The sequence below is a fragment of the Pseudophryne corroboree genome, chromosome 1 (genome assembly GCF_028390025.1).
Source record: "Pseudophryne corroboree isolate aPseCor3 chromosome 1, aPseCor3.hap2, whole genome shotgun sequence".
Lineage (NCBI taxonomy): Eukaryota > Metazoa > Chordata > Amphibia > Anura > Myobatrachidae > Pseudophryne > Pseudophryne corroboree.
This window is the reverse complement of record NC_086444.1, coordinates 881753206-881780235: the sequence shown is the minus strand read 5'-3', so window position 1 is coordinate 881780235 and position 27030 is coordinate 881753206.

Below are 27030 nucleotides of genomic sequence, written 5' to 3'. Positions count from 1 at the left end.
GATAAAATGCCCCACACAGTGCTAACCCTTGCTATCTTCTTCTACTGCTGCCGGTGCTGCTCCTCCTGTATGAGGGACGGAAGGGGAGGAGAGTGCAGCGCGCACTTCTCCTGTGAAGTCTGGGGAGCGGCTGCGATGAGGGTGACAGTCTCCGGTGGCGGCGGGCATTTAAAATATGGTGCCGGTAAGTGAACAAATCAAAAGTTGCATTTTGGCAGCCAATCAGGTGCCGCCACTGCCGGTCCATGAGCTCTGATTAGCTGACAGTCGGCACTATATTAAAAATGAAGGGAGGAGGAGTGCCAGTGACTGCCCAAGCCCGTGTGCTCTGTGAGCTACCGAAAATACTATGGTGAGCTACGGGTTGGAGATCACTGCCCTCGAGTATTAGAATTTTATTCACGGCACCCCTAGGCCAAAAGTTTCTAATTGAGAAATTTAGAAAAAAAATTAGATTAAGCTAACTGTGTTTATAGGTTCAGTTATGTGGTGTGGGAAATTATTTGCTTCTGTTTGTCCACATATTTTATGATTGACAGTCACTAGTATGGGCTTTACCTGTTACATTGACAATACATCATTTGAATTGGTCCAGGACCACTAATCAAAGGCACCCCTGTAAATGCCCTGAGGCACCCAAGGTTGCCACGGCACACAGTTTGAGAACCACTGCCTAAATGTATGCCCGGTTCATCACCAGACCCCACCCCCTCTACAGACCTCACCCCCATTAGGGCTGCTTCTAGAAATTTTCCCGGGCCGGTTTTCCAACCCAATCCGCCCCTGTTAGGACACCAGATTTTCAGTATCATAGGGCTAATGCTTAGTTGGGAGTAAAGAAAAAATGAGCAAGTACTGTAACTGTGCTCCTTGGTAAAACCATGCTGCAGTGCGGGTGGGGCAGATGTAAATTGTGCAGAGTGATTTAGGTTTGGGAGGGGCGTTTTTAAACTCTAAATTGCCTATAAAAATAAAGTGGTCCAGTATTTGTGGGCTACATGCAAACCAGTATTTACCTTATATGGACAAAATTGTATTAAATTGCACCCATTGCATTGCAACATGGTTTGTTTCAAAAGCAAAGTTACTTACAATTTTTGTTTTGCTCTGCTCCCAACTTAGAATCAGCTCTGTAGCCACACATTTAACATCTGAGCTATTTGTAATAATATAGCAATACTACTAAATAAAACAATTTGTAAGCCATGAAGGATCCACTGAATGCCACTCTCAGAATCCTGATCAATGTTGTGCATGGCTGTAGAATACTGGATGGGGAAATTGAGCCCACTGGATCCACCAATTCCCAGCCTCCCCCTCCCCTTCCCATATACAAGACCAGCACTAGGTTATGACAGGCTGGGCTTTATTAGCAAATGCAAACTCAGCATGAGTGTGATACGGGATACCAGTGGTCGGGATGCTGGCGGTCACATGACCAACACCAGCATCCCACCATCAGAATGCTGACATGGGATGGGATAATTATTTGCCCTTACCCTAACCCTGACCTTCCTGGGGTGGCAGTTAGGGCTAAGATAGTAGAGTTAGTGTCTAGGGTTAAGGCCCAGGGGGTGGTGGCTAGGGCTGACTCAGGTGGCCAATGGCAATGGCTTCCCCCCCCCTCTAGTGCCTCACACTAACCCCCCCCCCCCCCCCCCCCGAGTCCTAACCCTAACATGAGGCCTGATACTTGCCCTTGGGATGTCGGTGTTTGGTGTTTCGACACCGGGATTCTGAATAGTGTTGGGATTCCGGCATCAGTCAAATGACCTCCTGCATCCTCAGTGCCAGGATGCTAACCACATGCCTTCAGTGCCCCATTTAGGGAAACAGTCTAGTACTAAAAAGAATTAGAGATCCCCCAAACACACTTGGTGCAGTGAGTATTAATAATATAAATGTAATTAATAAATATGTATGTATTTTTTGCTGATGCACATCTGGTCTTGGGAGAGAAGATTTCTGATACTGTAGTCAACAGAGGGCTATGGGGACACGTGTACCTGGCACCGAGGGTCAGAGGAGACCTGAGGATCAGTGACAACAAAAAATGGGTTCAGCAGTGCCTATTGATATATTTTGAATTGCCAGCCCCACCCACCTGCCAATTTAACCTGCTGTCCTCACTAACCCCTCCCATCCCTCCCCCATTACCTGTCACTAGGTCCCTGAGGTGCCGGCATCACAACGTCATGCGGCTGATGCTGTGCTGCACCAGCCCTTCCTTGTCTTTAGCTGCTGCCGCAGAGGAGCAGCCCTGAGCCCAGTCAGTATGCCCAGCCTGCTGCAGGTCACATTATCAGTATCACAGAATAAGTCGGTCAGATTAAACATTTTTAGACACCAGCAGCCGCCCAAAGCCCCATCACTATCCCTACAGACACAAGAGACTCCCTGGCTGTGGTGAATTTCTCCTGGATCGGGGCACCCACACCACACTGTGACAGTGTGCAATGATTTTATTAATAATGTAAATCACTTCTGTCTCTTCATGTAATCCCAGACTCGCTGATGTTGATATCAGGGAACTGTGGGAGTCATATCATCACTTTCAGAACTCCTTGTTCTTCTTTATGCTGAAGATAGTTCTTAATGACATTGGTGGTCATTCTGAGTTGTTCGCTCGCTAGCTGCTTTTAGCAGTATTGCAAACGCTAGACCGCTGCCCTCTGGGAGTGTGTCTTAGCTTAGCAGAATAGCGAATGAAAGAGTAGCAGAATTGCTACTAAATATTTTCTTGCAGTTTCTGAGTAGCTCCAGACCTACTCCTAGATTGCGATCAGCTCAGTCCATTTAGTTCCTGGTTTGACGTCACAAACACACCCTGCGTTCGGCCAGCCAGTCCCCCATTTCTCAAAAACACTCCCGCGTTTTTCCCTGACACGCCTGCATTTTTTAGCACACTCCCGGAAAATGCTCAGTTACCACCCAGAAACGCCCCTTTCCTGTCAATCACTCACCGATCAGCAGTGCGACTGAAAAGCGCCGCAAGAACAACAGCAAAACTGCAAAGTTTTTAGTTAAATAACTAAGCGCATGCGCGCTGCATACCATGTGCATGTGCATTTAGCAACAAATCGCAGCATAGCGAAAATCGGCAACGAGCGAACAACTCGGAATGACCACCATTGTCTCTATGTTTGGGGTCGTTGTCGTACTGCAGAATAAATTTGGAGCCATACAGACCCCTCTCTGATGGTATTGTGCAATGGATAACACCTGCCTATATATGTACAGTATATATTATGTATAAATAATTTTATTTTTAGTCGGGAGCTTCAGCTAATTATACATACAGTGTGTATATATATATATATATATATATATATATATAGGACATATATGCATATATTATTTTATTTTTAGTCGGGAGCTTCAGCTAATTATGCATACAATATATCTATATATATATATATATATATATATATATAAAACACAGTGTAAGGAGAGCACTCCTGGTGAAGGAAATAAGAGTCCCGGTGCCAGCGGTAGGTATTTCTCACAGAAATCCAATATCTATGCGAATGGGTAATCCACAGCACACGGTCATAAATGCAGGCAAAAGACAGCAGAATAACTGCAACGTTTTGATATTTATTATATCGTCTTCAGGCACAATAACAATACAAACATACAACTAACCTTATATCCCGTTACACCCACATGGCAGGGATCGCGTCCGGAAGCAGGGGGACGGTGCACATAAGTGACGTCATCACCACCCGTCCGTAGCTAAGTTCCCGAGCCATACAACAACATTAAAAACAAAATAAAATCAGCTGAATGTCACAAGCAGAAACATTGTATATGAGTATTATAAATGTCTATAACAACGTATCATAATTAATGTACACATAATGGCATCTAATAGAATCAAGTATATACTCAGATACACGCAGATATGCCTGAATACTCATTCAAGCCCTTGGGAGATAAAGTTTGTAAACGGTGAATCCACCGAGCCTCACACTTCAACAATTTAGAGGCACGATCGCCCCGTCTTAAATCAGCTGGTATGTGGTCAATGATCATGTAGCGCAATGTAGCCAAACTGTGCCCCGCCTGCATGAAATTACGGGCCACTGGTTGGTCACTGTGGTTGGTAGTAATAGCCTGTCGAATCGCATATCTATGGGTAGCCATCCGTTCTCGCAGGGTACGCTCAGTTTTCCCTACATAGCTAAGTCCACAGGGACATGTAATAAGATACACAATGTAGCGTGTAGTACAAGACAACCGGTGTCTAATGTAGAACTTCTTGCCGCTGTATGGATGGCAGAAACTGTCGCCCACAACAAGGGAGCGACAGGTGGTGCAGTCCAAACAGCGGTAGCACCCATTCTTGCGCTTGAGAAAACCACTAGTCATCGGTTGTTGCTGTAGATCAGTGACATCAGTATGCATGACTATGTCTCTAATATTGCGGCCACGAGTGTAGCAATTCATAACTCTCGTCTGGGTTAGATTTAATGCTCCATCCGATTGAACAATGGGCCACAATTTTTTACTGATCTGGCTAATGGTCCCACTAGCAGGATTGAAGTGATTAACCCATGGCATGACACTATTGGTGTGTCCCTTCCTATTACATTGCAGCAATTTAGAGCGAGGAATGCAGAGTGCTTTCTCTTTAGCTTTATTTAGATGGCACAACTCATAACCTCTTTGCACAAAATCAATAATTTGCTTGTCTATATTAGCTATGGCTGTTTCTTTATTGCTGCATATACGGCAGGCACGAATGAACTGAGAGAAAGGGAGACCATACTTGAGAGGTTTGGGATGGAAGCTCCCAGCATGAAGGATAGAATTCCTATCACTGGGTTTCTGATAGAGTAAAGTTATAAGTTCAGTACCCTGTATCGTAATCTGTATATCCAAGTAATGTATACTGGATTCATCAGCGTTATAGGTGAATTTGATAGGACTGCTAGATTCATTATGTGTAGATATAAAACTATCAAATTCAGATCTAGAGCCACTCCATATAATCAACAAATCATCTATATAACGACTGTAATGAAAAATGTTTTTTGAGATAACAAGGTTTGAGAAAAAAATATTGCGTTCCATCTCAAACATATACGCATTAGCGTAGGATGGGGCCACATTCGATCCCATCGCTACGCCGGATGTCTGAAGGAAAAATCTACCATCAAAAATGTAATAATTTTGGGTGAGAATGATTCTGAGCAAATCACAAATCAGTTCTACATCAGGACCTCTGTAAGCAGGATGCGTTTGTATCAGATTGCGTACAGCACTGATGCCGGCATCGTTAGGAATTACAGTGTATAGACTAGATATGTCGATACTACACAATAAACACCCTGGAGGAACTTGCAGCTTGCTTAATCTATTCAATAGGGAGGTGGTATCCAACAAGTAAAATATATGATCAACTATACAAGGCTGAAGTAGGGAATCTATATAAACAGCACAATTTCGAAACAAAGAGACCCTGGCCGATATATTGGGCCTGCCTGGAGGTGAAAGCAAATCTTTATGTACCTTAGGTAAGGTGTATATGACAGGTACTGTAGGATGTTTAGGTACTAAAGCATCAGCTAAAGTTTGGGAAATTTTACCCTCCAGGACTGCATTGGCAAGGTAAAGAGTGAGCTGTTTCCTGAATTAATCAGTGGGATCAGAGTCTAACAATCTATAGACAGACTTATCACCTAGCTGTCTTTCTATCTCTGCTTTATATGTCGACAGATCCTGAATCACTATCGCCCTGCCTTTGTCGGCAGGGCGAATAATGATATCAGTATATGTGGACAGATCACGCAAACCCTGAGCCTCAGAGGCAGATAAATTATTCTGAAACTTACAATTCATATTAACAACCTCATTATTACCTTGCTGTTCTAACATGCGATTAAACGTCTTAATGGATGCATTATTCGTAAATGGCTCAAAGCTTGATTTGGGTAATAATTTCCGTAATTGAGGGGGAATCATGGTTTCAGTTTGTGCAAACATTTCTTTATTTTTACTACCCTTAAAGTGTTCATGCAAACGTAATTGCCTATTCAGCCTATATTTCTCCACCTCCCAGCTAAAGCTGTCAAATTTACATACAGGTACAAACGACAGACCCCGATTCAAAACTCTAGATTCAGCATAGGACAATGAACGTGAAGAAAGATTAATTATGATCTCTTGGGAAGAGGAGGTCTGCCGACTCTTCCGCGTCCTCGTCCTCTTACCACCTCTGCGCGTGGACCGCCTTTTGGTTCCCGCAATTGACGGCGGGTACGAACCCCTAAAGGGGCAAGAGAAGGATCAAAGCTGCCAAATTCATCAGTATAGTCCGAGTCACTAGTGGTAAAACGGTCTTGTTCATATGGTCATCTGTTGCGTCGGCCATAGAGATGTTGTGCTCGTGTGTTCTCAGTACGAGTACTGCCGATCCAGGAATAAACTCGATTTTGATCGTAGTCGGCAATAACTTTGGAAAATTCTGTTTCTTAAATCGCACTAGATCACGTTTATAGGTGGCAATCTACTTATTAAGTTTGTCAAGCCAGTCAGATGTTTTGTCCTCTACAAATGCTGGTCTATGCAGAGATTCAAATGTCACCAATTTCTCACGAGTGGCAGCCAGTTCCCTCCCCGACTCCTCTATGACCAATAACATGAGATCATAGCTGCATTTGTTCAATACTGCAATCCAACGTTTGCAGAAGGTGCTGTTATATCTGCCAATCGTCTGGCAATTTCTGACCCGGAATCCACGGGGAATGCGTTTCTCCTTGCAGTAGTCACTCAGCATGACACCGTGATAGTAGAAATCTTGTTCGCGTTGTTTCAGTTTCAACCAATCACAATACAGATGTTCAAGAGATTTAAATTCAGCATCATCACCTACTGCGTCCTTGAATAAGATATTTTCGGCCTCAGACTCCGAAAATGACAATGCACTGCCTTGTTTGATCTTAGACAAATTAATAGAATCATGGATAAAGTCTCCCGTTCCACTTGTGCCTTCAGCCATCTTAAAGACGGAGCTCCGTCCAAAAATACAGTGTAGCCAGGCAAACAGGAAAAAATAATTTCAGACGGGTGCTGCATCCAGTGTGGGTCATTTACTGCCACATGACTCACACAAATATCACGCAGTGTAAGGAGAGCACTCCTGGTGAAGGAAATAAGAGTACCGGTGCCAGCGGTAGGTATTTCTCACAGAAATCCAATATCTATGCGAATGGGTGATCCGCAGCACATGGTCATTAATGCAGGCAAAAGACAGCAGAATAACTGCAACATTTCGATATTTATTATATCGTCTCCAGGCACAATAACAATACAAACATACAACTAACCTTATATCCCGTTACACCCACATGGCAGGGATCGCGTCCGGAAGCAGGGGGACGGCGCACATAAGTGACGTCATCACCACCCGTCCGTAGCTAAGTTCCCGAGCCATACAACAACATTAAAAACAAAATAAAATCAGCTGAATGTCACAAGCAGAAACAATGTATAGGAGTATTATAAATGTCTATAACATAGTATCATAATTAATGTACACATAATGGCATCTAATAGAATCAAGTATATACTCAGATACACGCAGATATGCCTGAATACTCATTCAAGCCCTTGGGAGATAAAGTTTGTAAACGGTGAATCCACCGAGCCTCACACTTCAACAATTTAGAGGCACGATCGCCCCGTCTTAATTCAGCTGGTATGTGGTCAATGATCATGTAGCGCAATGTAGCCAAACTGTGCCCCGCCTGCATGAAATGACGGGCCACTGGTTGGTCACTGTGGTTGGTAGTAATAGCCTGTTGAAACGCATATCTATGGGTAGCCATCCGTTCTCGCATGGTACGCTCTGTTTTCCCTACATAGCTAAGTCCACAGGGACATGTAATAAGATACACAATGTAGCGTGTAGTACAAGACAACCGGTGTCTAATGTAGAACTTCTTGCCGTTGTATGGATGGCAGAAACTGTCGCCCACAACAAGGGAGCGACAGGTGGTGCAGTCCAAACAGCGGTAGCACCCATTCTTGCGCTTGAGAAAACCTCTAGTCATCGGTTGTTGCTGTAGATCAGTGACATCAGTACGCATGACTATGTCTCTAATATTGCGGCCACAAGTGTAGCAATTCATAACTCTCAACCAGACGAGAGTTATGAATTGCTACACTCGTATGAATTGCTACACTCAGGCTGACAAGGAAGAAATCACCACTGTCCAAACTTCAACGTTTCAATTTTACTAAGAAAATTGTTATCAGGAAAATGAACAATACAAAAATGTGCTTACCTTATACCCTTCACCCAAGTGCTGTGTGTGGCATCCGTTCGGCGGGGACCCGTTCGCCTGCTGCGGCGCAGTGTGATGAAGTCATCGTGTATAGCGCGATGCACGTCAGTGAGAGACCCGTCACCATGGAAACCCGGTGTAACTCTCCTGTATGTAAACAAACAAAGCATAGTGGCTTGTGGAGGGGATTCTCAATCGTAGGAGAGTACAGTGATAATTGGTATATTGACCACATATAGATATGAGGTGCCCGATAATAATGACCTAATAACTGAGAACAAGGGGGATACTAAGGCCACTGCTAGGGATCTGTGGGGGACTGCATAATAGGAAATGCGGGTTAGGGATATACTTAGAGCATATAATGCATCACATGGAGCAATAAGCTGACTCTCCTGTATGTAGAGGTTTGTGGAGGGGATCCTCAATCGTAGGAGAGTACAGTGATAATTGGTATATTGAGAGGCACCTCCATATTCGCTTGCTCTATGACTAATAGCATAAGATCTGCTGAACATTTATTTAATATTGAGATCCATTTCCGGCAGAACGCTGGATTGAATCTGCCAATCGTAGGGCAATTCCTTACCCTAAACCCCCTGGGAATCTTTTTAGCTCTGAAATAGTCGCTCAATGTTATGGCATGGTATGTGAAGTCTATTTCTTTCTTCTTCATTCGAAGTAGATCTCTGAATATTATATCTGGGGTTAATGCCTCCGCTTGAGATAACAATTGTTCTTTGTGCAAAATAGCTTCTGTATCTGATTCAGAGTAACTGAAATATTCCTGTAGGGGGATTAGTGCTGGATTAAACAGGTTCTCCTCTCCTTGTAGTGCACTTTCCATGATGGTGCTGTGCAGGAATGAGTCTACCGGGTCTGCTGGTTCCGTGAATTAAAAAATGATTATTGCATACACACAATAATGCACTATGGTTCCTGGATGCAAAGAGAATATTTAAGGAAAGGATGACAGCCCACAGATCGGCCATCAGAATGGCCATATCCAAAGGGACAAGTGAACAACCAGTGGCACGCCACTTCGTAACCTTGAAACATTCCTTGGCCAGCCTACGTTACCGCATGATAGACCATATTCCTACCAGGATCAGAGGCGGAGATAGACACAAGGCTCTCCTGAGATATAATATTCAGAGATCTACTTCGAATGAAGAAGAAAGAAATAGACTTCACATACCATGCCATAACATTGAGCGACTATTTCAGAGCTAAAAAGATTTCCAGGGGGTTTAGGGTAAGGAATTGCCCTACGATTGGCAGATTCAATCCAGCGTTCTGCCGGAAATGGATCTCAATATTAAATAAATGTTCAGCAGATCTTATGCTATTAGTCATAGAGCAAGCGAATATGGAGGTGGAGAACTCCAAGGAGAAAATTAGCAAGTATGAAACAGTTCATCTCCCGATATTGACATCAGATTCAGACAACGAGTGGTTAGCCAAATTAGAGAATCAATTAGCCACTTACAAACGGGACTTGATCAAATTTAAGAAAGCCAAATTTGATAAAGTAGACCAGGATTATGAAAATCATCAGGTCTACAGATGGCTATCAGGTAACAACACGGAGGCAAAGAAAAAACCCTTCTTCAGACGCCGCCGCTATCCAAGAACTGACATGGACAAAGAAACGTCCACAGAGGGCCAGAGCACCAACAGTGATCAGGAATCACTCCCTAATCGCCAGAAGGGAACTGTCCCTTTAGAAGTGGTAACACGTACAGTAAGACCCCGCAAAGCAACCAGACGAGAGGGCCAGTACAAGCGCGACTATAGGTGGAAGGAAACCACCCGCATCAAACAAGCGGAAGTGATTATAAATTTGTCACACCATGAATTATCCAACAGTGAACGAAGCCTCTTATCAAAGGGTCTATCATTTATCCCATCAGCTCCGTTTGATGACCTGAAATGGCAGGTGGCGAAAAATCAACTGCATTGCACGCTTAAATATAAAGAATATTTTGCTGATAACCAGATGGAAATCAGCAGTACTATACCGAAGAAGTTGTTACAATTTAAACCAGCCTCCACTTTTGACCCACTATCAAATAACGCTAGTATCAAGACGTATATGCGTTTAGTGGATCAGGAGACACTACAATTGCCACTTCTAAACAAGACCCATAAACGTAACCTTTCAAAGTCTGAATCTATGGCCCTTCAAAATCTATCAAATAACACCCAATTTATTATTCGACCAGCGGACAAGGGTGGGGCCATTGTCCTGCAAGACATCTCCGATTATCGGACAGAAATTTACCGCCAATTGGACGAACCAGGGATATACACCAAATTGAATGGCAATCCAACTATACCATTCACGAAAGAACTTAAAGAAGCCTTACTATTGGCATATGACGCAGGGATCATTACAGAAGAAGTCATGGCACTACTACTCCCAGAACATCCAGTGGTACCCATCCTATATACAGTCCCAAAGATCCACAAAGGTGTCAACCCACCACCAGGGAGGCCGATCATTTCAGCGAGGGGGTCGCTATTCCAGCCGACATCAGTCTTACTGGACTCCATACTACAGCCATACGTGCAACAACATCCGCATGCCCTTATGGACACAACTGCTCTACTCAATCAATTGAATGAACTAGACAATATGCCACAAGATACATGGTTGGTAACGGCTGATGTTACCAGCCTATATACGATAATTCCACACCCTGAGGGCCTCAACGCTGTAAAGAAAGCACTGTCTGATAAATTGAAATTTGATCCTGCTCATGTGGAAATCCTGTTACACCTATTAGAACTTGTGTTAACGAGGAATGTCTTTTTGTTTGATAACACATTTTTTCTCCAATTACGCGGGTGTGCCATGGGATCGGCCGTGGCACCCACGTATGCAAACATATATATGTTCGATGTTGAACAGGATATCTTTTTCTCTGACCCTACAGTTTCAGCCAATATCATCTTATACAAGAGATTTATAGATGATCTTTTGATCATTTGGAAGGGCCCCAAAGAATCATTACAGCTTATCTTGGACACGCACAATGCATCCGAGAGCCCAGTTAAACTGACGTATAAAATGGATTTGAATACCATCGACTTTCTGGATGTCAAAATCTCCATTAATAACTCAAGCATCAGTACCACAGTGTTCTCAAAACCGACAGATAGGAACACTTTTCTCCACAACTCCAGTTGTCACCCTAAGGGGTTAAAATTAGGCCTCCCATACTCGCAGATGATCAGAATTCATCAGATTAACACAGATAAGGATATGGCATCAGCTCAAATGGATGATCTCATCAGCCGATTCATATTGCGAGGTTATGATTCTAAACATCTGAATATCACTAAGTCTAAAGTATTATCAATGGATAGAGGTGCACTACTACGGAAGAGAGCAAAGAATACCGCAGGATCAAAACTACCGTGGAAAAGCACCTTTAATATTGCCTCAGACGAGACAAATAAAATCAGGAAAAAGCACTGGCACCTTATCCAAACTGATAACAAGTTGAAATTACAGAACACTAAGATCATGCCTTGTTATCAACGATCAAAAAATCTAAGAGATATGCTAGTTAAAATGGACATTTCCCTCAAAACAAAATCTGTCAGTACTAACTTTCTGACAACCCGCAAACTCGGCTGCTTCCGTTGCACTTGTACAACATTCCAATATCTCATTCCAGGAGATACCTTTTGCCACCCACATTTGGGCCACAAAATACACATCCAACACCATCTCACATGTGAATCCACTTTTGTGATCTACCAAATCATCTGTCCATGCGGCCTCAGTTACGTCGGCAAAACCAAGATAAAATTTAAGGAAAGGATGACAGCCCGCAGATCGGCCATCAGAATGGCCATATCCAAAGGGACAAGTGAACAACCGGTGGCACGCCACTTCGTAACCTTGAAACATTCCTTGGCCAGCCTACGTTACCGCATGATAGACCACATTCCTACCAGGATCAGAGGCGGAGATAGACACAAGGCTCTCCTGAGATGTGAATCCAGATGGATTCAGAAATTGGATGTGATTATACCACGAGGACTAAATGAAGCATTACCATTAGCATGTTTCTTCTAACCTCCTTTAGGAATGTCTTGTACATCATTGGCGCACCACCGGTCAATATTGTTGATTAATGTTCACAATCGGTGTCCCCTGGGTAGATCTCATCTAGTTACTTGTCCATTTATGTATTATTTGAGCTAGCTGTTTCTTACATTAAGTGTCAGCTCATTGCTTCATGTGATGCATTATATGCTCTAAGTATATCCCTAACCCGCATTCCCTATTATACAGTCCCCCACAGATCCCTAGCAGTGGCCTTAGTATCCCCCTTGTTCTCAGTTATTAGGTCATTATTATAGGGCACCTCATATCTACATGTGGCTCTCAATATACCAATTATCACTGTACTCTCCTACGATTGAGGATCCCCTCCACAAGCCTCTATGCTTTGTTTGTTTACATACAGGAGAGTCAGCTTATTGCTCCATGTGATGCATTATATGCTCTAAGTATATCCCTAACCCGCATTTCCTATTATGCAGTCCCCCACAGATCCCTAGCAGTGGCCGTAGTATCCCCCTTGTTCTCAGTTAATATTATGTCATTATTATCGGGCACCTCATATCTATATGTGGTTCTCAATATACCAATTATCACTGTACTCTCCTACGATTGAGAATCCCCTCCACAAGCCTCTATGCTTTGTTTGTTTACATACAGGAGAGTTACACCGGGTTTCCATGGTGACGGGTTTCTCACTGACGTGCATCGCGCTATACGCGATGACATCATCACACTGCGCCGCAGCAGGCGAACGGGTCCACGCCGAACGCACGCCACACACAGCACTTGGGTGAAGGGTATAAGGTAAGCACATTTTTGTATTGTTCATTTTCCTGATGACAATTTTCTTAGTAAAATTGAAACGTTGAAGTTTGGACAGTGGTGATTTCTTCCTTGTCAGCCTGAGTGCCGCACGCCGCCTGCATTGTATTTACCTCATTGGAATGTGAGGGCACCAGGGAACATTGAATCAGTGCCGGACCCTCTGTATCATATATATATATATATATATATATATATATATATATATATATTACAACAGTGGCTTGGCACTCAGGATAAACTTGCAAATTTCGGATGCCTTCTCAAAGGAGATAGATAGCTGCTTAAATCTTACTTGTAAGAAAAGAGGCGGCACTCCAATACTTTCGTAAATTGTATGAAGTTTAGTGAATCATCATATGCCCGTCAACATTTCAAGGTCCGCAGACCTTTATGTCAGGACATCTTAACATAAGTGCAAAAGTGTATATGAAGCATCACAAACAGTTGTGTATATCATACCTTTATAGGATGTGTGTCTCCAGGTGCAGGCGCCCACCACTCCCTCCCGGATGGCAAAGGCAGGGGAACATCTGGGATGACGTCATCCTTCAGTCAATGTGGCCACAACGACCTTCCAGTCCGATGTCTCCCGGAGTGGAACAGCAGCGCGCATGCCCACTGTAGCCACCACAATAATGTAGTTCTTACTATTTTAAATATAAAAGTGTGTTGCAGCTGCTACTGTGCTCATAGCATACTATGGGGTAAATTTACTAAGATGGGAGTTCTATTTAAGATGGGATGTTGCCCATAGCAACCAATCAGTTTCCAGGTATTATCTAGAACAGGGGTGGGCAATTATTTCAGCTGGGGGGCCGCTTAACACTTCCAGCGAATATTCGAGGGCCACACACAAAATACTCAAAAAGAGATCCCTTTTTACACATTACGGCAGACAGCGTGCCCTTTTTACACATTACGGCAGACAGCGTCCCCCTTTTTACACATTATGACAGACAGCGTCCCCTTTTTACAGATTACGACAGACAGCACCCCCATTTTTATAATTACGGCAGACAGCGCCCCCGTTTTTATACATTATGGCAGACAGCGCCCCCGTTTTTATACATTACGGCAGACAGCGTCCCCGTTTTTATACATTACGGCAGACAGTGCCCCCGTTTTTACACATTACGGCAGACAGCATCCCCGTTTTTACACATTACGGCAGCAAGTGCCCCCGTTTTTACACATTACGGCAGACAGCATCCCCTTTTTACACATTACGGCAGACAGCGCCCCCGTTTTTATACATTACGGCAGACAGCGCCCCCGTTTTTACACATTACGGCAGACAGCGCCCCCGCTTTTACACATTACGGCAGACAGCGCCCCCGTTTTTATAATTACGGCAGACAGTGCCCCCGTTTTTACACATTACGGCAGACAGGGCCCCCGTTTTTACACATTACGGCAGACAGTCCCTACCCCCCTTTCCCCACCCTCCCCTAAACCTATATAGCAGTCCTTACCCTCCCCCTCCCCTAAACCCATATAACCGTTTTTAACTCCCCTCCCCTGAACTTATATGGCAGCTTTAGCTTTATCCAGGACAGGGGGTTTACCTATTTGTCAGTGGCAGACGATCCCCGCTGTCTGATGATCCGCGCTGCTGCTGCTGCTGCTGCTGCTGCCGCCGCCGCTTCTCCTCACTGGCCGCCGCTTCTTCTCCGCGCTGGCCGCCGTTTCTTCTCCCCACTGGCCTCCGCAGTGCTCCCCACTGGCCGCTTCTGCTCGGAGTCCCCACTGCAGTGCCCGCCCAGCGCCGCCCCCCGTGACGCCCAGCGCATGATAGAGGAAATCCCGGTCAGCTGACCCTGTGACGTGACCGGGATTTCCTCAGCGGCGCCGCGTCTGAGAGCAGTGCAATGACAAGCGGCCTGTCGGGCCTCTTGTCATTGCACTCTGGTGGGGCACAGCGGGCCAGGCAGGATCGGTCCGCGGGCCGCCTGTTGCCCACCCCTAATCTAGAAGGTGCTAGATAAATGAGAAGTAGAATCTGATTGGTTGCTAAGGGCAACATCCCATCTTAAATAGAACTCCCATCTTAGTAAATTTACCCCTATGTATCAATTTTAGCAACTTAGGCCCTCATTCCGAGTTGTTCACTCGCTAGCTGCTTTTAGCAGCAGTGCAAACGCTAAGCCGCCTGCCTCTGGGAATGTATCTTAGCAGAAGTGCGAATGAAAGGATCGCAGCGCTGCTACAAAAAAAAAATTGTGCAGTTTTAGTGTAGCTGCAGACCTACTCCTATCTTGCGATCACTTCAGACTATTTAGTTCCTGTTTTGACGTCACAAACACGCCCTGCGTTCAGCCAGCCACTCCCCCGTTTCCCCAGCCACTCATGCGTTTTTATCTGGCACGCCTGCGTTTTTACACAAACTCCCCGAAAATGATCAGTTACCACCCAGAAACACCCACTTTCTTTCAATCACTCAACAATCAGCAGTGCGACTGAAAAGCGTCGCTAGAGCTTGTGTAAAACTGCATCGGCTTTTGTGAAAGTACACCATACGCATGCGCAGAAGTGCCGATTTTCAGCCTGATCGCTGCACTGCGAACAACTGCAGCTAGCGATCAACTCGGAATGACCCCCTTAGTGACTCTAATATCAATTTCTATATATATAATATCTATTCTTTATATATAATACCAAAATAGAACCTCAAATTGTAATTAAATATAATACAGTGTGGAAGAAACAAATATGCTACATTTGTTCAACAAATGTGGAAGAAACAAATATGCTACATACGTTTAAAATTATATTATCCCCAACCAGACATATGGGTATTGAGCTATATTGTGTCAAAATAAATAAACTGTACTTTGACAAAATAAAACTATGCTTTGACAAAAGATTGCTGTCACATATATTGTCCAAAAAGAGGAGCAGTTGCACAAATCACCATCCAGCATATTGTGTTCTAAATACACGGACAAAACAGGATATTGAAAAAATAGATAATGAAGATGTGTATACAGTGAAAATTATTATCAACACGTAATAGGAATCTCGTAAAAAGATATATATTATAAGAATATGCTCCATGAAATCTTTTCATTGAGCCCCCTAGCGTATGAGTCAATGTGAGTCCAAGTGGATCCACATTCTCGACACAATTTCACCTATGGGGCTCAATGAAAAGATTTCAATACTTTGTCTCCAGGTGGGCTAAACGAGGGAATAGACATGGTATAATTTCTCTAGCCCTATCTGAGTCTGTATTTATATCTGGCACCATTTTTCTAGCCTTATCTGAGTCTACATTTATATCTACTTGAGTTTGTATCTACAGTATATCTCTTCGTTGTATATTAAATGTGGATACACTGGAGTATGTACCTTAATTGTATCAATGAGGGCTTATGAGAGTCCGTTGTAAACAGTGAGGACAGTTGTTGAATTCCTTTTTTTTTTTAAAGTCCTTTTTAAAAAAAAGTCATTTTGAACACTAAAGTTAATAATTAAAGGTATAAAAATATAGAAATATAATAAAAAATCTAAAAATGTAAATTTATCTTTTTGGATCCCAAGGGTATTCATATTATATATATTTTTGTGAACAATTTAATTAAAAGTAAACAATCATACTAGTATATTTTGCACAATATAATTAACTTTACACAATGCACTTTAGATAAAAAATCACTAGCGTTTTACTTTATAAGCATGTGGTAATACCTATAATGTGTAAAATAGCTTATAATGAACTTAAATATCTATAACGTATCCTATATTGGATATAAAGAGCTCTATGAGCTTAGTTAAAGACAAGGAATAAGTGTCAGCTGAGGCGCAATATGCATTCCACCCGGACGCGAGGTAACTAGGAAGTTGTACGCGAGGTAACCAGGAAGTTACAGGCTTTAGAGGTGGAGCGCAGTGTGCTTTCCACGTAATAGAGGGCGTTGGGTGGGGCTCAGTGTGCGTTCCACCTAAATGCAATATAAGAAAGAAATTATGGGCGGCGTCAGGTGGAACGCAGTGTGTGTTCCACGTTGATGCCATCTTTAAGGTAATCAGTTCTAAGAGGAAATACCATTCAGTGGTGGAATGCAGGCATGCGCTCCACCGTTTGGACATGCCCGGAAGTCGATTTTTAGGACTATGCACACTATGCATTAGCTTGAAATAGAAGATTGAGATAATCACCCATAATTGTGCACAGGAAGTGAGGTCATGGCCAGTCCACTATAAATATATGGTTAGGGTGTCTGCTATCATTCCCACTGCTGACACTGAAGAGATAGGATCACTGTAGGCACTCACAATTTTATGTAAGTATTTACTTATTATTTTTTAGGAAATCTTGAACTTAGTCCTCACTGTAGGAAATTCTATGGATGTAATTATATGTGTTAAATACAAGTATTAATTGTGTATAATGGATAAGAATACCTATTGATAGAGCAATGTTTGTGTTTAGGTGCCTCCTGAACCCTTGTAAAGTGCTAGATCAGTGGCTACAAAATTTAAAATAAGAACTATCATCACGGTTTATTAAAATCATAACATCGGGGTATGTACAAGAACAAGTCAATTTGTCACTGTGTTGTTACTCTGATTTTGAAAATTATGTCATCATGGTTAATTCTGATATTTAGATCACGAGATTCACAGTATTCTCCTGGCCAGTAAAGGTCACTAACTCTTTTGCTATAATCGGGTATGTACCAAAAATATTCATCCTCTAAGAGGATATGGAATTATTTTACAGTTCAATAAAGGCCATATATGTTTTTTTCACCCTGTATAGGCAAATATTTATTCTGCCATACTTGAACTTATTCTGGAAGGAACTATATGCACCTACTCCAATATTTATTGGGGTACGTATTTGAGTAATATATATTTCCTCCTTTATACAATTATGAATTAAGGATATTTATATGACACCCGTTCAATTTTTAAAGGTTTTACTCCTGAGGAAGTCTGGTTGAAGGACAAAACGCGTAGGGTTTTAAGGTGATTAGGATACGCTGATTGCATTTGGCAGTCCCCACCACTGAGCTCACATCCTAGGGTGGTTGGTGGCACTGGTTTTTACATCTGCCCTGATGTAAACTTGGTTCCTTAAAAACACCGGAGTGATAATGAGATAATGTGAAAATCTTTGGAAATTGTATTTTTATGTTGGATGTTTAAATAAACATCAAATCTTTTATTAATCTAAGGCCTTTGACCAATTGTTTTGGGTGTCTATATCCTTGGTGTGAGGGTATCATTACAGGAGGATCATTTGGCTGAGCTCAATTCAAGCTGCATCTTTATCCCAGGCTGGGGCCCAAATCAACTCCGATAAGAATACATCATTGGGATACTCATCACATAAATCATTTATGAACTTAGCTCTGGACAATTGTGAATCACATCTTTAGTGCCTTCCGGTTTCCATTTTTTAAATATATATATATATATATATATATGTATATATGTATATATGTATATATTTTATATATATATATATATATATATATATATATACACACACACACAGATGTAGCCATGCTCAATGTGGCTACGTCTGTGGTAAACATGCAATCTCTGTGCGGTTGGGTGAACCCACACCTAGCCACACTGAGTTGGGGCATTTGCAGCAGCCTTTCATGTGAATGGGGCACATGTACATCTAAGATGTACACAGCCCCTTATAGACAGAGAACAACGGCTGGTCCTATGCACAGCCACAGTATGCTATATGAAGGTATGCTATATGCAGTGCACTGTCTACTATGCAGAGCCCTAACACAGTGACAGTCACAGCACACCTACACAAGCTTCACCGCAGGTTAACTCAACTCTCCTGCTGCAATCTGTCTGCTCTCTCCTGCCCCCCTTCCCTTACTTGCCTATCTGATTAAAGTACAGAATACAGCACAGAATATAGAACAGAATACAGCACAGAAGGAACATGTCCTTATTGTGCACTCTCCAAGTCCAGAGTGAAGATGGTGCCGATCACAGGACTATATATAGAATCCGAAACCCGCGAGATCCAACAATGGGATGATGACGTTTTGTCTCATTTTCGGATCCGAGTTAGGCGCAAAAAATCGAGCCTTACTCTGATCCGGGCTCGGATCTCAAAGTTCGGGAGGGCGGGGGTTTCGGTTCTCAGAGAACCGAACCTGCTCATTCCTACAATAACAAGAACTAAGAACTTTATTGAAACGATGATGATCCAGTCCCAAAGAATTGGACATTAATACTGTCTAAATTGCATAGGATGTAAAAATCAAATATCAACAACCAAGCCTAACAAATAATTTACATCAAGACAAACAAAGAAAACCTATAAAATCTTTAATCAGATAACATGTGAAACTGAAGGCATGATTTATCTGTTAGAATGCCCTTGTGGCATACAATATGTGGACCAAACAAAAAGGAAATTAAAAACTAGAGTGGCTGAACACATTTTTATATATAAAAAGAGGAATTGTCACTCATTGCGTATCCCAACATTTCCTTCATTACCGTAGTTTAGAATAATTGGAGAGGAGAAACATGGTATTAGTGCTCAAGAGAAACAAAACCTGTTGGATTTATTTTTTATGGACACATAAGGGGTACACATGTGGAGATGTGTGCTGGGCAATCTATCACTGAATGCTCAGCACTCATCCCCCCCCCCCGCTCTGATCACAGCAGTGTTGGACTGGGTCATGTATGGCCCACCGGGGGCATACAGTGGTAGAGGCCCATGTTTAGGTGTGCGGCTAGTCTCTAGAGTGGGTGTACATTGGTTTGCCCAACCATTATGCATAGGTTGGTCCCCTAGATAAATATAAACAGTAAATACTGTAGTGCATGCATGATAGTGTACTAGCTTAGTAACGGCACAGTCTGGAACCAGTCAGTAGGGCCCACCGATGGTTTCCCATCTACCCCTTTGGACAAGTCCAACCCTGGATCACAGTGAGATGTGTGCTGAGCGAGGGACGCTCACTTCACCCAGCGGTGAAGTGAGAGATCTACTAGATTGTGGCGATCTAGAACCGGCAATAGCAACGCGCGGGGCCGCGCATCGCTATCAATATGGAGCATACACACAGAGAGATCCGTGCTTAATTTCTAAGCAATCTAGTCAGATTGCTTAGACATTAAGCATGGATCTCCGCGTGTGTACCCCCTTTAGACTCTATGGGCTCAACATTGACATTGAGCTAAATTTATTTTTATATTCTATTTTTACATTAAAATCAATTTTTATATTTATCTCTTAAAATACATTTATATATATATATATATATATATATATATATATATCTAGCCCTATATATCTATATATAATTTTATATTTTCTACTTTTATTATGTTATTTCAACATTTAGAGTGACATGTCTCCAGATTTGCCAGAATAACCATGTAGTTAACACTTTTTTGACAGGCTACTTCCTGTTTTTTACAGTACTTCCTGCTTTATAAGAAATCAATAAAGATTTTACCTATAAATATAGTCTCTGGACAGAATTTCCCTATTCTTGACAAAATAGCCTGAGAGCTATAAAATGCGTTGGTCAGTTAAAAGGGAGTGGCACCTGTGAGAAATGGACATCAAACACAGCAGAGCAGAGTGGCATCTGACATCAACATGCAGCAACTGCATCGGCGGTTAACTGCTACAGCCAGACCGTGAAGTACCACTTGTTCTAGGACACTGAAGGAAGACAGCTCTCTGCTTATTGCAGCCTGGTCTGGCAGTCCCAGAGGAAGGAAACACTTCCCAATGGGACTGCCTGTATTATCTGTGACTGACAGGTACAGTAGGTCTTCCAATAGGAAGTCACTGCCAGTCACAGTGAAGCCAGTGCAGTCATGGACTGCAGATAACTTCACTGACACTAATCAGTGGGGCAAATTTTACCTGGGGGAGCTGTGGTCCTGCAGCCCATAGGTAAATCTGCCACTGCGGCCTACCATCTATGGTTGCAAACAGCTGTATGTTTTATTTACTGTGTTGCTCTATGCTGATTTTATTATATATTCACATATATAACATCTACACCAGCATTCTCTTTTTATCCATGGTCGAGCCACATTATTATGACTACCTACTACATTTGATGTTGGCAGTATGTTGCCCATGAAATACATCATGTGTCATGCACTGGCTTGTTGAGTGTATAAAGTGTGCGATAGGCCATCTGCACACATATCACTCATAGCCGTCATGGGTAAAAGGGGCAATTTATCCAAGTTGCAAAACGGGATGATTATCAGCTTTCGGGTCAAGGATGGCAGTATTTATGAAACAGCGCAGTTTGTGGACTGTTCGCGTGCTGCTGCGGTGAAGGAGTATCGTAACTGCACAAATGGCACCATTGCGAATAACCGACGAGGAAATTGCAGAGCACCACATGCCTTTGATGTGAGAGGTGAACGTCGGCTACGAAGGTACTTGAGGGCCAACCGACAGGCTACAGTGGAGAAGCTCACCGTCATAATGAACTTGGGGGCTTGCAGATGTGTGTCTAAAATGACAGTTCAATGAGCATCTAGCTGCTGTCAATGCTGCATAACTGGTGGTTATAATAATGTGAATATACCTTGTACCTATAAATCTGTCAATTTCACTGAGCAGCTTATCCACTATACAAAGTGCAGAATGCTTGTTTATTATTACAGCTATATATTTCATCATGCAGCGCAATCAAAATGTGTAATGTGACACATTGATGTGCTCAGTCAATCTATGTCTCCCACTTGTTCTTCAGTCACTTTCTGCCTCCCCCAGTTACCCTCTGCCACCCATTGCCTTCCACCGTCATCTACTGTATGTCCCAGTTATCTACTGTCTCTCTCAGTCACCCACTGTCTAGCCCTGTCATCCACTGCCTACCACTGTCACCCACTGCCTCCCGTACTCACCCTTTGCTCAACCCCTGCCACTCTCCTCTCCTGCTCTCATCCACTGTCACCCTCAGCCTCCCCAGTCATACTCAGACTCCTGCTGTCACCCATTACCTCCTGATGTCATCCACTTCCTTCTGCTGACAACCACTGCCTCCTGCTGTCACCGTCTGCTCCTCCCAGTCACCATCTGCTGCCTGCTGTCACAAACTGATACCCTATGCCTCCCCTTCACCACTACCTCCCCCTGTGTGTCTCACCTCCCACTGTGTTGACTCACAACCCCAGTCTGCCTCACCGGCCCTGTCCTCTTAAGCACACACACCCTCTTTAGAGACCATGTTACTTTTCCGACATGTGCATGCCTTCAGCGCGTGCAACAGTACACCCTTTTGGTATTTTATCAACATGTGCCTATTTTTTGTAATGTCACATTCACAAAAGTACTGTAACTTGCAAAAGAAAAACATGTCTGCACATGCATCAAAATTAATCATAGATACATATAATTAATGTTGGTGAGACAGGCAGCTATTGCTATTGAACTGCATGAAAGTATTTTCCATCAGCGATGATATACACTAACATACTTAAGATGTTAAGTATTATTTGAGGTGCCTAATATTTTTATACTAGTTACAGTCCGTAAAAATTACGGAACAACATAACGGTAATGTTAGCGCCGGCGGCTGTGCAAGCCCAAACGAAGCAACAATGGAATCGATCTGTCGGGCACCATCAATATGCAAAACACTTGAACACCCCCCAACAGAGGTGAGGAGCAGTGTTAGCCTTTTATTATATAAGATTTGTGACATTTCACAGATGTTTACAATATGTTACTTCTGGCACACATAGTGGTAAATTGATTGTGGTAGCCCCCTTTTTGCTGCTGTTTCATAATGCCACAAACCCTGAGGGGACAACAGAGTTATTTATATATTTTCACCTCACCCTTTTCTGAACATGAATAAGTATCTTACTGTCAGTTGGCTTTGACATTTGATACTTTATATATATACAGTATATATATATATATATATATATATTTATGTGTGTGTGTGCATAATTGGTATTTTTGTAGATTTGTTAAAATGCTATTTCTTACATGCCTTTTTGATAGCTAAGCGCTAGCTTAGCTTCGTATATTATTTTTGTTTATTTTCCATATGTAATCATATGGTAGTGTCTGTGGACAATACAGAATAATCCTCTGGTCACAGTTATCACCAATATGATTGATTTCTATAGACTGATGTCTCTAGGACAACATATAGTGTGTGTGTTGATTTCATACGTGTATATGTAAACAGTATTTACATTTATTTATTTTCTATTTTTAACATTTTTGTTAATGAGTCATTTCTTGTATGACTCACAAATATTTACTTCTCTCACAGCTCCTAATCTTATATTGCAAATAATTAATAGTTATTTTCATTAATTAGCCAATTAATTAAGGCTGCGCTCACAAAGATTTTATCCTTTTGTTTGTGCTCCCTTGCAAAAATTCTCCACTGTTTACTAGTGATGAGCGGGTTCGGTTCCTCGAAATTCGAACCACCCCGAACTTCACCCACTTTACACGGTTCCGAGGCAGACTCGGAACCTCCCGCATTGCTCGGTTAACCCAAGCGCACCCGAACGTCATCATCCCGCTGTCGGATTCTCGCGAGATTCGTATTCTATATAAGGAGCCGCGCGTCGCCGCCATTTTCACTCGTGCATTGGAGATGATAGGGAGAGGACGTGCAGCGTTCTCTCAGTTTCTGTGTTCAGTGTGCTGCAAATATCTGTGCTCAGTGTGCTGCAAATATCTGTGCTCAGTGTGCTGCAAATATCTGTGCTCAGTGTGCTGAAAATATCTACGTTCTCTGCCTGAAAAACGCTCCATATCTGTGCTGCATTGTAGTATATAGTAGGAGGACAGTGCAGAATTTTGCTGACCACCAGTATTATATAGCAGTATGGTACAGTAGTCCACTGCTCTACCTACCTCTGTGTCGTCAAGTATACTATCCATCCATACCTGTGGTGCATTTTAGTTGTGCGCAGTATATATAGTAGGAGGACAGTGCAGAATTTTGCTGACCACCAGTATATAATATATAGCAGTACGGTACAGTAGTCCACTGCTCTACCTACCTCTGTGTCGTCAAGTATACTATCCATCCATACCTGTGGTGCATTTTAGTTGTGCGCAGTATATATAGTAGGAGGACAGTGCAGAATTTTGCTGACCACCAGTATATAAAATATAGCAGTATGGTACAGTAGGCCACTGCTCTACCTACCTCTGTGTCATCAAGTATACTATCCATCCATACCTGTGGTGCATTTTAGTTGTGCACAGTATATATAGTAGGAGGACAGTGCAGAATTTTGCTGACCACCAATATATAATATATAGCAGTACGGTACAGTAGTCCACTGCTCTACCTACCTTTGTGTCGTCAAGTATACTATCCATCCATACCTGTGCTGCATTTTAGTTGTGCGCAGTATATATAGTAGGAGGACAGTGCAGAATTTTGCTGACCACCAGTATATAATATATAGCAGTATGGTACAGAAGTCCACTGCTCTACCTACCTCAGTGTCGTCAAGTATACTATCCATCCATACCTGTGCTGCATTTTAGTTGTGCACAGTATATATAGTAGGAGCCTAGGAGGACAGTGCAGAATTTTGCTGACCACCAGTATATAATATATAGCAGTACGGTACAGAAGTCCACTGCTCTACCTACCTCTGTGTCATCAAGTATACTATCCATCCATACCTGTGCTGCATTTTAGTTGTGCACAGTATATATAGTAGGAGGACAGTGTAGAATTTTGCTGACCACGAGTATATAATATATAGCAGTATGGTACAGTAGTCCACTGCTCTACCTACCTCTGTGTCGTCAAGTATACTATCCATCCATACCTGTGGTGCATTTTAGTTGTGCGCAGTATTATATAGTAGGAGGACAGTGCAGAATTTTGTTGACCACCAGTATATATATAGCAGTACGGTACAGTAGTCCACTGCTCTACTTACCTCTGTGTCGTCAAGTCTACTATGCATCCATACCTGTGCTGCATTTTAGTTGTGCGCAGTATACTATATAGTAGGAGGACAGTGCAGAATTTTGCTGATCACCAGTATATATAGCAGTACGGTACAGTAGTCCATTGCTCTACCTCTGTGTCGTCAAGTATACTACAAAAGTTCAGTAAAATGACCCAAAAATCAAAATTAAAAGCATCTGATGAGAAGCGTAAACTTGCCAATATGCCATTTACGACACAGAGTGGCAAGGAACGGCTGAGGCCCTGGCCTATGTTCATGGCTAGTGGTTCATATTCACATGAGGATGGAAGCACTCATCCTCTTGCTAGAAAACTGCAGTGCCACTCCTAGGTGGGCCAGGTGTTTGTGTCGGCCACTTGGGTCGCTTAGCTTAGTCATCCAGCAACCTTGGTGCACCTCTTTTTTTCTTTGCATCATGTGCTGTTTGGGGACAATTTTTTGAAGTGCCATCCTGTCTGACACTGCAGTGCCACTCCTAGATGGGCCAGGTGTTTGTGTCGGCCACTTGGGTCGCTTAGCTTAGCCATCCAGCGAACTTGGTGCACCTATTTTTTTCTTTGCATCATGTGCTGTTTGGGGACTATTTTTTAAATCGGCCATCATGTCTGACACTGCAGTGTCACTCCTAGATGAGCCAGGTGTTTGTGTCGGCCACTTGGGTCGCTTAGCTTAGTCATCCAGCGACCTCGGTGCAAATTTTAGGACTAGAAATAATATTGTGATGTGTGAGATGTTCAGAATAGACTGGAAATGAGTGGAAAATATGGTTTTTGAGGTTAATAATACTATGGGATCAAAATGACCCCCAAATTCTATGATTGAAGCTGTTTTTGAGGTTTTTTTGTAAAAAAAAAAAATGAATCCAAAACACACCCGAATCCGACAAAAAAAATTCAGGGAGGTTTTGCCAAAACGCGTCCGAATCCAAAACACGTCCGCGGAACCGAATCCAAAACCAAAACACAAAACCCGAAAAATTTACGGTGCACATCACTACTGTTTACACTGCTGGTCTTTCCAAGTCCAGCAGCCATAAACTAATAGAGCCTGCTGGTACTATATGCTGGTACTTTCAGGGGCAGATTAATGAGTGAGGGCTTCCCTAGGCACAACAGTAACGGCTGCTACCTGTCTGCCTAATTTTATTATTTTTATTGCTTGCTTCTAAGCCCTCATTTGATGATAGCTGTTTTAATAGAATAATAATGTATACATATTTACTAAGTAGGACATCTTACAAGTGCAGTATGTGCATGTCCTACCCGCTTACACTCCTTTCAAGATGGAATATGGTACAGTAGGAATATTTTGCAGTTACTGGTACTTTTCGGGTCGACAGTACCAACACAAGCATCCAAGTGTCGTCCCCAAACAAGTGTTGCCCCTAGGCACGTGCCTCACGTGGCTAATGGGAAATTCCCCACTGGGTACTGGTAGAACTACAAGAGCCAGCACAACATTACTGCTGTACTGTCTGACTCTTATTCACACTAACAAATGTATAAATGTGTATGTTATACCAAATATATTGCTTCCAAAGAATATTTATGCTGTATGTCCGAAGGGGAATAAATGTGTATGTTATGCCGAATATAAAGCATTGATTTATGTGACATTCACACTACAAGTCTGGAGGGAGAGCATTATTATATCAATCCCAGTGACATTTACACTACTGTACATGTCTGGAGGGAGAGCAATGCATATTGCTTAGCCTTGTTGTGTACAGTACCGTATATCTGGAGATGCTTGTTTGTTTAGGCATGCTATAATTCATTCTAATGTGAGACGTACAACACAGGGGATCACCGGTATGGGGACCACTTAAACAGATATGTCCTCATACACTGTTGCTCATATTGCGCCAAATAGCACTTCTCTGCGCACCAGGTCCTC